This window comes from Lontra canadensis, unplaced genomic scaffold (assembly GCF_010015895.1).
Source record: "Lontra canadensis isolate GAN:19392208 unplaced genomic scaffold, GSC_riverotter_1.0 scaffold40, whole genome shotgun sequence".
In the NCBI taxonomy this organism is placed as follows: domain Eukaryota; kingdom Metazoa; phylum Chordata; class Mammalia; order Carnivora; family Mustelidae; genus Lontra; species Lontra canadensis.
The window spans coordinates 4,507,302-4,520,783 of record NW_022631034.1 but is presented as its reverse complement, the minus strand read 5'-3'; the positions used below and the strand labels follow the sequence as shown (position 1 = coordinate 4,520,783).

The 13,482-nt window shown below is 39.0% G+C and overlaps 1 non-coding gene and 1 pseudogene across 1 annotated transcript; one reads left to right on the top strand and one right to left on the bottom strand.

The window, feature by feature from the left end:
* Nucleotides 1–1,925: 1,925 nt before the first annotated feature.
* LOC116875118 lies at nt 1,926–2,030 on the top strand. Its single transcript, XR_004384139.1, has one exon. It is a non-coding gene; the product is annotated as a U6 spliceosomal RNA (small nuclear RNA).
* A 2,076-nt stretch (nt 2,031–4,106) lies between these two features.
* LOC116875090 overlaps nt 4,107–13,482 on the bottom strand; it is a 42,416-nt pseudogene continuing 33,040 nt past the window's right edge.

The window sequence follows — 13,482 nt, the reverse complement described above, 5'->3', positions numbered from 1 at the left end:
CACCAGCCCTCCCAGGTCTCCAGCTGGCAAGTGGCAGATCTTGGGACTTCTCAGCCTCCATAATCATGTGCGCTAATTCCTCAAAATAAACCTCTTGTATTGTATAAACCCTATTGGTTCTGTTTCTGTGAAGAACCTTGACTAATACACCCTAATAATGGTAAAATGCTAGAGAATTGATACAGGTAGTTGAGGTAGGATAATGAAGGGACTGAGTCAAAAAAATTGCTTTCTATTAACCATTTTATTCATTGGTATAGAGGGGGGAAAAGCATCCGATAGGTCAATACCAAGTGCCAGAAGGTGTGTTGATTTTCCCCAGCAACAGAATCTCGTCTGGAAAAGCAGCTGCTGGATTCACTACCAGATTAAGTTTACAATAATCCGCTTTCATCCTCCATGATCTGCCTCTCTTCTAAACAGACGGAAAAGGTGAATTGAATGGAGCTGTGGTAGAAATCATCATTCCTGCATCTTCCAAGTCCTTACAGGCAGGAGGCTCTGCAATCAAGTAAATGCTGTCATAGAACACTTTCGTGAATATAAACGCTTCCGGGTTTGCCTGAAACTTTCTTGGTTTGGGAATTCTAGGACTCCCCTCCATCCTGGACAAACCAGGGTGGTTGCTCCTCCTAATATAAGGACTATAGCAGAGGGATTTGTTTCCTTGTAAGTGACTTGAAGGACTAGGGGAAAGAAAATTCAAAACTCAGAGTTTTGGGTTAACCACCCCAAGCCTGGGTCAGGATCTGAAACTGTATGACTGACTGCACTGAAAGGAACATTTGCCTTACCTAGGGATTAGATTAAGTGTCTCCTGATGGCAATTTAAGTAACTATTTTCCCACTGCATGCCATGAAAAGCAAGTGCTCTTTTTTTTTTAATTTCTTTTCAGCGTAACAGTATTCATTGTTTTTGCACCACACCCAGTGCTCCATGCAATACGTGCCCTCCCTAATACCCACCATCTTGTTCCCCAACCTCCCACCCCCCACCCCTTCAAGACCCTCAAGTTGTTTTTCAGAGTCCATAGTCTCTCATGGTTCACCTCCCCTTCCAATTTACCTCAACTCCCTTCTCTTCTCCATCTCCCCTTGTCCTCCATGCTATTTGTTATGCTCCACAAATAAGTGAAACCATGTGATAATTGACTATCTCTGCTTGACTTATTTCACTCAGCATAATCTCTTCCAGTCCCATCCATGTTGATATAAAAGTTGGGTATTCATCCTTTCTGATGGAGGCATAATACTCCATAGTGTATATGGACCACATCTTCCTTATCCATTTGTCTGTTGAAGGGCATCTTGGTTCTTTCCACAGTTTGGCGACCGTGGCCATTGTTGCTATAAACATTGGGGTACAGATGGCCCTTCTTTTCCCTACATCTGTGTCTTTGGGGTAAATACCCAGTAGTGTAATTGCAGGGTCATAGGGAAGCTCTATTTTTCATTTCTTGAAGAATCACCACACTGTTCTCCAAAGTGGCTGCACCAACTTGCATTCCCACCTCTTTTTACCAATGGAAACAGCATTATTACTGCCTTTAAATCCAGTCATACCCAAGAACCAATTCCAGGAAATCCAAAGCTAATTCAGGATACCAATCCTTAAGGTTCTGTTCTTCTGGAACCACATCCAACATCAGCTTCTATAATAGGGCTCAGTCAGAGAAAAAGAACTGCCATATGTGATACAGAAAAAAGAATTCATCAAGAGATTAGGCCTTACAGTACTCTGGGAGTTTGTGGTACTGTGTATCCTATTTGAGAGCAGAAAACAAAATTCTACTATTTTTAAGAGTAAATGTAATCATTCCAGGTTAAACTCAGCCAATTTAACATTTGTCATTTTCTGCTTTTCTAAAAAAAAAAATGGCACATGAGTTCCCAAAGAAGGGTCATCATAAGAAGCAGAGGTAGGAGTGCTCTCTTCGGCCCCCATACATACTAAAATTGGAACCATACAGAGATTAGCATGGCTCCTGTGCAGGGATGACATGCAAATTCGTGAAGCATTCTATATTTTTGCCCTGTGATGTGCCCTGGGTTTGTTTTCTAATAAAAGAAGAAAGTGAAAAGAAGGGGAAGAAGAAGGGGGAGGAGGAGAAGGGGGAGAAGGAGAAGAACGGGAAGAAGAGGAATGAGAAGTAGAAAAAGAAGAAGGAGCAGCAGCAGAAGCAGCAGCAGCTGCAGAGGTGCGCAGCAGGAGCTTGAAGGTAGACTCTCCTCTCCTTTGTATCCTGGGCCCTACACTCTGCTGCCATCTAGTGAGATTCCAATCCCACTCAATGCTCAGATGTGTCCTCCATCCACATTGGCATTCACGGAGGCAGCCAATTTCCCACCTGATCTTTGGTCTTATGGTCCACACCTCTTTCCTCTGTAGTGTCCTTCATCAGGAATTTTAAGACTTGCTCAGGTCTACCTAGCCTCAATCAATATCTCTCTCTCTCTTTCATTCTCTCTCACTTAACAGCTGCATTCTCCTTAAAGATATGGGGAAAAAAGCACCACCCCAGTGCCACCAGGGTTCCATCAAACCCTCTGCCGTCAACACTTTTTTTTATGACCCTCCTGACATGGTGGTATAGGGCCTCTAGAATACTGTGAAGTGACATTCTTGTGTGGTTCCAGACAGAAATGAGAAAGAAAACAGATGCTGACACTATGCGGGGGGTGGGGGGGTGTCCATCCCCCCTTCTTTATTTATTTATTTATTTATTTATTTATTTATTTATTTATTCTTTATTATTCTCAGAGACCTTCACACCCATCCAACTCCATCCTTAACTTCCTCAACTCTTCTCCCTTTTCTAGCCCACAGAAGGTTCATCGTTCCTGTTTTGCCTGAATTTATTTTTGTTTGTTTGTGCTGCATTTGTGTTTAAAACTTTAATAGAATAGTCTAAATATTCCACACACATTGAAAACCCGCATTATGTTACAAATGTTTATAATAAGGCAAAGCTGGAGTATTCTCTATCTGCCTGGTGATGATGTTGATGTTTTGCTAGTGCCCTGCCTGAAGACTGTTGTCAGACATTTCAGCATCCTGCACATCAATTGAGAAACAGGCTGTACAAAATCCAGGGCTTTTAAAACAAAATAAAATAGTGGAGTTGAGAAATGGAAGTATTAATGATAAAACAAGAACTTAAATTTATGGTACAAAATTGGAAATTTATACTTTCTATTCTAGGCTTCTCAACATGAGAAATCAGAAAAGCTAATAAAACATGTCTCTTTTGGTTGGATCCCATTTAATTTTTAACTGCAAAATGGAAACAATTCTTCTCCTTTAATAGCTATTGACAAGAAGATTCAGATTTTCTGCACAGGCCACTAGCAATGATTAATAGATATTATTTCCTTTTGGACTAAGTTACCAGACCTTGAGTCACAAACATAGCTTCAGAAATCTTGGAGATAAGCAATAGCCTAAGTGAAAGTACCTACAAACAAGATTTAAATAACACACAAAAGCCAGTGTGCCCACTTTCCCCCACCCACCCATTCTTTGAAAAATTAAAAATGTGCAATATAAAAATGTAAGGAAAACATTAATTTATTCAACGTGGCTTTTCTGAGATGGTTAGTGTAAATACACATTTGAAGCTGCTTTTACATCAAGCAGATTTTAGTTCCTGGAAGCAAAATCTGTGAAATTTTTCTAAATTTTTTTCTAAAAAAAATTTTCTAATTTTTTCTAAAGAAACTAAGTTCTTTTGCTGGACTGTGACAAAAGATTCTAAGAGCCTCTGAAGCCCACTACCATATTATCTTCCTGATCTGTCTAGTGACCATTCCAACACTACCACCTCCCAAACCACCACTACTCCCCACCATGCCCAACCTCAATATGGCTTCTATTAGGTCCTCCCTCAGTGCAGATGGCCAAATGCTGGGTACCCATGCTGTAAGAGCTTTATTCTTATTTCTGATAACATGTGAAGGACAAATAAAATTTTAAAAGAAAGAAGTTAAAATGAAAAGCATTCACTTGAAAAGAAGTTATTTGTAAGTACCATCAGTAAGAGTTTGCTGCAGCAATGACCGAGTCCCCTGCCTACTAAGCCTGGTGTCCTGGCATACCCATTGCATGTTCAAGCCTCACGGCAGAGTTCTTGCTTCTTACTGCTGCATTCATTCAATGGGTTGGGTAGCTTTTTTCTAGAAATGTATGAAAGATACACAGATAAAAAATTACAATTGGGGTCAACTTCAGCATTATCTAACTTTTTCCTCCTTTCACTTTCTATTACCTATGCTTCTCCTTTCTTACCCTCCTCAAAATTATCAGCATGTCTATGGCTTCTCCAGTAAAGTGATACACAGTATGTAGAACCATATTTCCCAAAAGTGAAATCCTTATTCCAACGCTGATGTGAATTCTGAACCTTCCTCCAGAGACTCTTCGTCTCCAGATGCCATCAGCAGGCTGAAGAAGTTAATTAAAAAAAATAATAATAGATCACCCCAAACTTGTTCAGTAATTGTTCTAACAGTGCCTAGACACCACGTTTCTGTTTTTTCTTCATTGTTTTAGGTGTAATAATTTTTGTTTTTTACAATTAATGTTACACCCATCACAGGCAACTATTTCAAAGCCTTCAAACCAAAAACTACTGCTTATCTGGGTCTGATTTTATCTTGTAAGGTTTTGTCAGAACTTTTTTTTTTTGGTTTTGTGAGAACTTTATTGGTAAAGTAGTCATTGGGTTCAACATGGAAATCTAAGACAAAAGATATGGATCATCAGGATCCGAAAATTTCACTTTAATATCTTGCAGGTTTGTTCAACATTGGTTGAATTATTTCGTATTTCTGTATTTCTGTATTTCTGTACTAATTCACTTACCTATCTAGAGATTGGAGAAAATTTCTAGAGCAGGAAAACCAGCACTTTGAAATTCAGTTGGGATCTGGGTTTCCGACTGTTGCTGCCTTTTCTTCTGGTCTCATTTATTTTTCCTGACTGTTTTAGTCTCTTCGGATTGCTATAACAAGATACCATAGACTGGGCAGATTATATACAACAAACATTTATTTCTTATAGTTCTGGAAGCTTCGAAGTCCAAGATTAAGGTGCCAACAGATGTGGGTTCTGCCGAGAGCCTTCTTCCGGATTGCAGACAGCAGAGTGCTCACTATGTTCTCACATGGTGAATGAGTGAGCTAGCTCTCCAGAGTTTCTCTTATAAGAGCATTAATCCCATTTTGAGGTCTCCCATTACCTAATCAAAGGCCCCAGCTCCTAATACCATCAACTTAGGGGTTAAGATGGCAACATATAAATGTTGAAAGGACATAAACACTCAGACCATAGCAAGGACTCCAGCCAATTTACTCTCTGCATCATTTTCACTGTGCCATTCTACCTTGGCTTCTGGAAGTTCAACATCACCACAGAAAATGTTTTCCCTTGCCAAGGAAAGATCGGGTTTAATGCTGCATACTTTATTCCAAGCGTAATTTCTTCATAGATGTCAGTTTCCAAATAAGCACATTTCACCTGAAGGTGTTTCAGTGCATTGGGACTCCTTAACTGCTTAGGTAAAGTTTCAATGTAGCTTGAAGGAATGCAAAAAACGGCTTTAAGTCATTCTCAAAAAGATACCAAAACAAAGATCTGGATGCCCAGGTACATTAGGTTTCCTTTATTATCACCCACTTATAGCAGCTTCTGAGGAATTTAAAGAAGCATCAGCTGTTGTCAGGATTCCTGACTTGAGCCCTCACAACTCCTTTGACCGGGTGGCACAGCCGCTGTGCTCACTCTTTGGCCATGGTCCCCAGTAACACTGCTCTGGTACAGGGAGAGATTTTTAAACCGCTTTGCCGCATTAATCCAGCTGAGTAGTCTCCCAAATTATATTTTATACCCATGAGAGGTGCTTTTTCTCACTGAAAAGCAATAATCATCATATGCATGGGTTCATGTCTACCCATGTCCCATTTTCAGGGGGAAAAGGAATTCTCAAAGGCCCCGGATCTAGGAGCACAGAGGGAGGGATTACGGCATAAAAAGGAGTGGTTTGCATAAGAGACTCTTAATCTCACAAAACAAACTGAGGGTTTGGGGAGGGGTGGGGGGTTGGGGGGGTTATGGACATTAGGGAGGTTGTGTGCTATGGTGAGTGCTGTGAAGTGTAAACCTGGCGATTCACAGACCTGTACCCCTGGGGCTAATAATACATTATATGTTAATTTAAAAAAAAAGGAGTGGTTTAGGTGCAGAGGGGGACATATGTGGTCACACGTTACAATATCATTCCACCACAGGACCTACAGTCCAGTTTCCTTTTGTCTGCCCTCAAGACAGTCCATGTTCTGACGACGCCTGCCAAGAATTCCAGCCTCATTTCTTGTTACTCCTAGTCCTTCGCTTCACACATGTACAAACCTGTACCTCTAGAGTACCTCATCTCTACCTCATCACGCTTTACAACCAGGATGTAGCCTTGTTTTTTTCTTCTCCACTAGAACTTTCAGAGGAGGGTTGTTTAATAGTACATAAGTACTCAGTTTTATAAATGAATGAATAAAGCAACTGATGGACATTGCTTATCTCACACTGGATTTATTTTCATTGTTGAGTACTTACCTTGTCTTTTGATGAACAGACATCCACTCACTTCCCCCACAACCCCGACCCAGGCCCCACTTCCATTATCGCCAGTTCACTGTAAGGTCTTTGAGGACAAGAAAAATTAGCTTGTGTACCCTGAAGCACAGATCACACTGCCTGGGACAAAATTAGTATTTTAACTGAATTCACAATATTTTCTCAAGTTGGCTTTTGCACGTTGTGTATCACTAAATGGACACACTTCTATCCTGCATAACAGGCTTTAAAATACTGATGAAGTTCTAGAACTTAGGTGAGGTTCGGTGGGCTGAGGTCCGGAGCCGACGACCAAGAAATAATTCTTGAGACATCTTTGGTGCAAAATGGTGGTTTATTAAAGCACGGGGACAGGACCTGTGAGCAGGAAGAGCTGCTGCCCCAGGTTGTGAGGGATGGCAGGTTATGTACCTTGCGGTAGGGGGAAGGGGAGGGGAAGGGAGGTTTCAACAGAGTTTTGATATGCTAAGGAGGGCCTACAAGGTGCTGGGAGACCAATGTTGTCTTTTAGCAAGCCATTAACATCAAGATAGTTGGGAGATTCCTGTCTTGCAGGATTGTGATCTCTGCAAGTTAACTATTTGTTTCTCATTTATGGCAGTCAGGGGTGCCTGAGGAAATCGCTTATGGCAGTCAGGGGTGCCTGAGGAATGCTACACATATTACCGAGGGGGAGCAGATGGAGAGGGGGTGCAAGGTGCCAGCTTTTGCTTTGTCTTCAGCCAGCCTCCTGTTCCCTCATCAATACATTTTACATTCGCCTCACTTTATCTCGTAAGATTTACTGCAAATGGAAGTCACTGTGAGTGATCCAACACTTATCATCAAGCTATTATGAAGATTCAAAATGCTTTAAAATTGATTCAGCAGTAAAATATTTCTCCATTGCTCCTTGGAGAAGCTCTAGAAATCTTCCTTTTTTCCTTCTCCCTCTAACTTTATTTTATTTTGGTTTCTAAATACGTTCCAGGACATTAAAACAAACCACTGAGACAAATCTATGAGGCAGTTTAAATGAATTGGAATTTGTAAGAACTTTCCTTTTTAATCTGGGACCGCTAGGGAGTAGTAAAGGCAACGTTTTGCTCTTGTAATTAAATTCGTTCTGTCTTTTTCTTTAGAAGCAATAGAGCTTCCAGTATTAGGGCTCATTATTTGAACTTCCATAAGAATTTAAACACATTTGAAATGGTGACTAGCTTTCTGAGGAAGGAGATATGAGGAACTAGAAAATCCATGACATAAAATTGAAATTGAAGATAGAAATCTGATAGCCAGATAACAACACCCTTGTTGGAAAACTACTGGAATTTAGTCAGTGATGGGCTCCAGTGTTAATTATATTAAAAACTAATTCTCATGCAAAAGCCAAAAACTGTTGTGCTTTGTTTTTTGTTCTGTCTTCCAATTTTGTCAATTTCCTCACATGTTATTTGGGTTCATTGACAAATTATACCATATTGTGGGTAGGCTTCCAGAACCTTCTCACCGCCAAGAAAGGCAATGAGATATCTCACATGCAAGTTCCCCCAAGAAATCAAATTACTCTAATTTGATACTTAAAACTTTAGATTCTTAATATGTAACAGCATTTCAATACTCTATGCAGAGAGCTGTATCATATATTTAGTGTAGGTACTTTTTTTCTGGAGTAAAAAAAAAAAGCTAAAAATGAAGTTGTGGGGGAAAAAATAATCAATTTTAACTTACCATGTCCTAGGGTGGGGGGGGGATGGGGAAATAAATGGTGCAGATGAAGGAGGGCACTTGCTGTGATGAGCACTGAGTGCTGTATGAAGTGTTAAATCACTATATTGTACACCTGAAACTAATATTACACTGTATGTTAACTACCTGGAATTAAAATTTAAAAAAGTTTACAAACACTTAAAAAAATATTTACCATGTCCTAAAGAAGAAAATTGTCACTGTATAATAAAAATGAAAGCATCCTCTTCTTCTACAATTAAGTCAGATCTCATAATAGGAATTTGATATTCAAACAATGTGAAAATTCAGATTGTCAAATTTTGTTGAAGAAGTAACAAAACTACCGCTTTGTTTTATTTAACAAAAAATCATATTAAACCTTACTTGGGAATTATTTCTTCAAGTTAAGCAAACACAAACCTTAGAACACAAACACAGAAGAACATTCATGAAAGGATTCCAGCAGAAACAAGCAGACATTTGTACTGTTACTTAACTAAAAGGAAAAAGGAAGTTGCAAGGTTTTGAGCCAAATGTTTGTGGCATCCAGTGTTTGAGGCTAGCGTAAACTATTTCTTTGTCCACCAGAGTTAACCATTTACCTCACTCCCAAAGACTCAGCTGAATCACCACAACACAGACATCTCAGCAACATCCCTCTGAGAGATAAAAGAAATAAAAGAAAATAAATAATAAACTTCTATCATTATTTTCAAAGGAAAAATGTTTAAAGAAGCTTCTCCAACTCGTTTTCTGTTTTGTTGCTGTTTCATTTGGGTTTTGGGAGTGGAAGATTCAACCTCATCTTCGGGATCTAGTTTTCTTCAAGTGCACAGCAATGTATGTTGTCCAAATTTGCAGAGTGCTGGTGGAAACATTAAGAATCTTAGGGAATATTAACTGCTTTATATTCCCTTCAATTTTTGTTATTGCCATTTTATGTAATCAGAAAAAATAACTAACTTATGAAATTAGAGATAATTACTTACAGTAGATGATAAAATTAACTTTCCCTAAAGTGGATCATTAATTTTTATATTAATCAGTTAAAAAGTGGCACTGAAATATGTCCGGCATTCAGAAGGACTCAGATCAAGCCTAATACAGCGATTCGGACCCAAGAGTTCAGAAAAAGTTTGCAAACTCAAAATGGCACATTTATGCTTTTCTTGAATCTCTGTCTTATTCTAGTCATCTATATTCCCCACACTTGTCACAAAGTTCCTGGACATAAGAATTGGAAAGATATAATTGTGTGCTTTTATAAATGTTCAATTAATGTGCATTTCATAATTTTGAAATTTTGGTGACCAAATAAAGACCCTTATCTCACAACAATTGTTTAGTCTACCCTTTTCTTGAAGAGCACAATACCAGTCTGCCAAAAAAAAAAAAAAAAAGAAGAAAGAAAGAAAACAAGCAAGCAAGCAAGCAAGCAGGCAACATCACAGAATGAAAACACCAAAAAAGAAATACTTTGGGGGGCACCTATGTGGCTCAGTGGGTTAAAGCCTCCGCCTTCAGCTCAAGTCATGATCTCAGGGTCCTGGGATGGAGCCCCAGAGCGGGCTCTCTGCTCAGCGGGGAGCCTGCTTCCCCCTCTCTCTCTGCCTGCCTCTCTGCCTACTTGTGATCTCTGTCTGTCAAGTAAATAAAAAAATCTTAAAAAAAAATACTTTTGGAAGGTGGCATAACAGAATTGAAATTCTCTAAAGAGATAGCCTCAATTTATCATTTTTTTCCCCTCTTATCCACTGGAAAATATCCTCAGTCTCCCAAGAATCAGTTTTTGTTTATCAAGTAGATAAACAAAAGAATCCACAATTTATAATGTAAGAATGATAATAAATTAGAATGCCATTATGTATATTCCCTGTGGCATCTTTTTATCTAGCAGCTGTCTCCTCTGTCTCTGTTAACTCTCAAAAACAAAACTAAATCTAGATAGTCCTCTTATAAATTGTGATATATTTCTGGGAACACTGGAAAATCTTCAGCTACAGTGCAATTGTGTCACACTATATATAGTAAGAAAATTACTATATTTTTGTCAACTTCCTGGTAACTGTTGGAATTAAGTCAGGCTTTTATGAAAAATAACCCCCCAAAAACTGTTCTAATCATAGAATTACCATTTGAGTAAGTGAACATAAATTCCAATTTGTTCTAGTATTCTATTAATTTTTTAAATTATTAATATCATGTTGTTGGACACCAATAGAGGCATATTATAGTGATTAGGAAAATGTCTGATACAAAGTAGACATTCAATAAATTTTTTTAAATAAACAATGAAAAAGGGGCTCCTGGATGGTACAGTTGGTTGAGCATCCAGCTCTTGGTTTCTGCTCAGGTCATGTTCTCAGGGTCATGGGATCAAGCCCTGTGTCAGGCTCCATGCCTGGTGGGCACTCTTCTTAAGACTCTTTCCCTTCTTCTCTGCCCCTCCCCCATCACATGCACACTCTCTTTCCAAAATAAATAAATAAATATTTAAAAATAAATAAGTGATGAAAAAGATACTCAACTTTATTATCTACCTTCATGTCAAGCAAAGTTTTGTTTTCCTGTTACTGTAATACCTAAATTTGAAACATTCCATCTGATTTGAACCATTAGCCCTACCTTAAAATAATCTTTTTTAATTTAGGCAGCGCAATCTAGCCAGACCCACAACATTCTTAATAGGACATGAACTGTGCAGAAAAAACTGCAAGAGTATAACAGTCAGCCTCCTTCCCCTGAAGAACTTACAAAATAAGAAGGACAAGTACATTAATAGTTATAAGACAAGAGAAAATACAAACATCATGGTAGAAAAGAGTATATACAACGGTTAACCAGGGATCTCAGCAAAGGTATCATGGAAAAGGTAACATTTGAAATAAATTATGAAAAGAGGTAAGAAGTCCTTGGCATATGACATTAGAGAAATAGGATATCCCAAGGAAAGAAAATACAATGTACTTTTTCAGGTCTATTCAAGGAACTATGACTAACCCACTTTTACTGAAACAAACGGTCAATGTAGAAATAAATTACAAAAGTAGTCTGAAAGTTGATGTTCAGCTTGGTTGGGTTTGGGAGTCTGTACTTATTGCAGTAGGTAAAGCTTTAAGGTTTGTATCCATGAGGATCTCAAGCAAACAGCACATTCCCATGGTATCAGCGAGTGGGGTTAGATGAAGAGAATACTTAGAAAGGGTGTGTGGGCTGAGTAACAGACACTAACAAGGGATAATAACATCCTGCCACCGCAGCAGGGTCAGCACCACTAGTCCCAAAGGGGGAAGTGGAAGGAAATATTCCTGGAACCTGCAGAAAGAAGCTATAACTATAAGAAAATGCCTCCTGACATGAAGCAAGACCATCTGTGGAGGTGGGTAGGCAACCTGTGGGTGAGCTAGGAGAAAGCCAGGGAAATAAATGTCCTAACTTCTGGTCTTCTTTCTCCAATCTGCTGCTAGTGCCCCCTACTGACTAAATCAAAATGGAAGCTGGAGGGAAGGAAGCCCATTGATGCTGTCCAAACAGGTCTTCCTCCCAGGGCATAGAGCAGGGCAGAGAAGGGAATGGATCTGGAGGGGCAGAAGGCAAATATCTGGCTCAAAGTTTGGGGACACAACTCTTCTTAGGAAAATTAACCTAACAGTCCGGTATTAATCCAATAGAATCAAGAGATGTGTAGCCTAAAAAACTAAGAATATGATACAGAAGACTAGCAAACAAAGTGAGAAATTGGGCCATGGCAGTGGAAAAAGAGGTGAAAATTTATCTATGAGAAATATTACAGTGATAAATTGGGGGGCTTCTAAAGGATTAAATGTATGGGGAAAGGAAAATTAGAAGTCCAAAATTTTTCATCTCAGTTCCTGGGAGAATAGGCCATTTTAGAAACATAAAATTAAGTGCTGGATTTTAGAGTAAAATAAAGTTACCAAGTCCTTCTCAAGGGAATGGGGTACACCGAAGAGTGTGTGCTAAAAGTAGTATCTTAGAAACCAGGCACAAACCAGGATCACATAAAAAATGAATCTGGACCGACTGGGGGCCCAATATCATCCATATACCCTTCCTTTAAAACAAAACAAAAAAGCTACTTTAAGAAATCATACCACCAATCCCTCTCCCAGGAAAAATATTCCAAAAACAAAACAAAACATGTAAATGCTTAAGTCATAGGGAAGGACAAATATCTAACATAGAATGAAAAGCAAACAACTGTAGTAATTATAGTTATAAAACAAGCTGTACAGTCATAACTCTTGAAAGGCTGCATAAAATAAAATCTGTGATTTGGCAATAAAACAAATAAAAATTCAAGAACATACCAAAACAAAGAGTAGGAGAGGGAGGAGGGAATAACCTTCACTCTCAACAGCTAAAACACATAGATGAAGAGAAAAGAATGATCTGTCTGAAAGAGAGATGTGTGCATGTAGGAACTGGAACATGATAAAAATGTACTTAAAATTAGGGAAGGGGAGGGGCACCTGGGTGGCTCAGTTCAGTGTCTGTCTGCCTTTGGCTCAGATCATGATCCCAGAGTCCTGGGATCTAAGCCCACACCAACCCCACCCCACTGTGAAGCTCTCTGCTCAGTGGGGAGTGTGCTTTTCCCTCTCTTTCTGTCCCTCCTCCTGCTCTTGCACTCTGTCACTCAAATAAATAAATAAAATCAATTTAAAAAAGAAAGATAAATAAGTAAATAAATAAAATAAAATTAGAGAAAGGGAAATATGGATCACTCAATAAATTGTTTGGAAACAACTAATCTTTTGGAAAAAATTAATATAAGATTTGTTATCATTTAGGAATGATTTCATGTGCAAGTAGCAGAAATCCCAACTAACAGTTGCTTAAATAAAGTTGGGGGTGGGGGGTTACATGGTTATCAAAGAACTCTGGGAATAGGCATTTCAGGACTGACAATGGCTCAACAATGTCACCAAGAACCAGGTTGTTTCTCTTTCCACTCCACCATCATTACTCTGTTGGCTTTTGTTTTCATCCATATGACCTCAGGATATAGACAGATGTTAGCTATACCTCATGATCTCAGGCCTGTGTTCCAGGCAAACAGAAAGGGGAAAGGCAGAGAGCAGAATGGCCCAACCAGTCAACACATGCACCCAAATCTTACC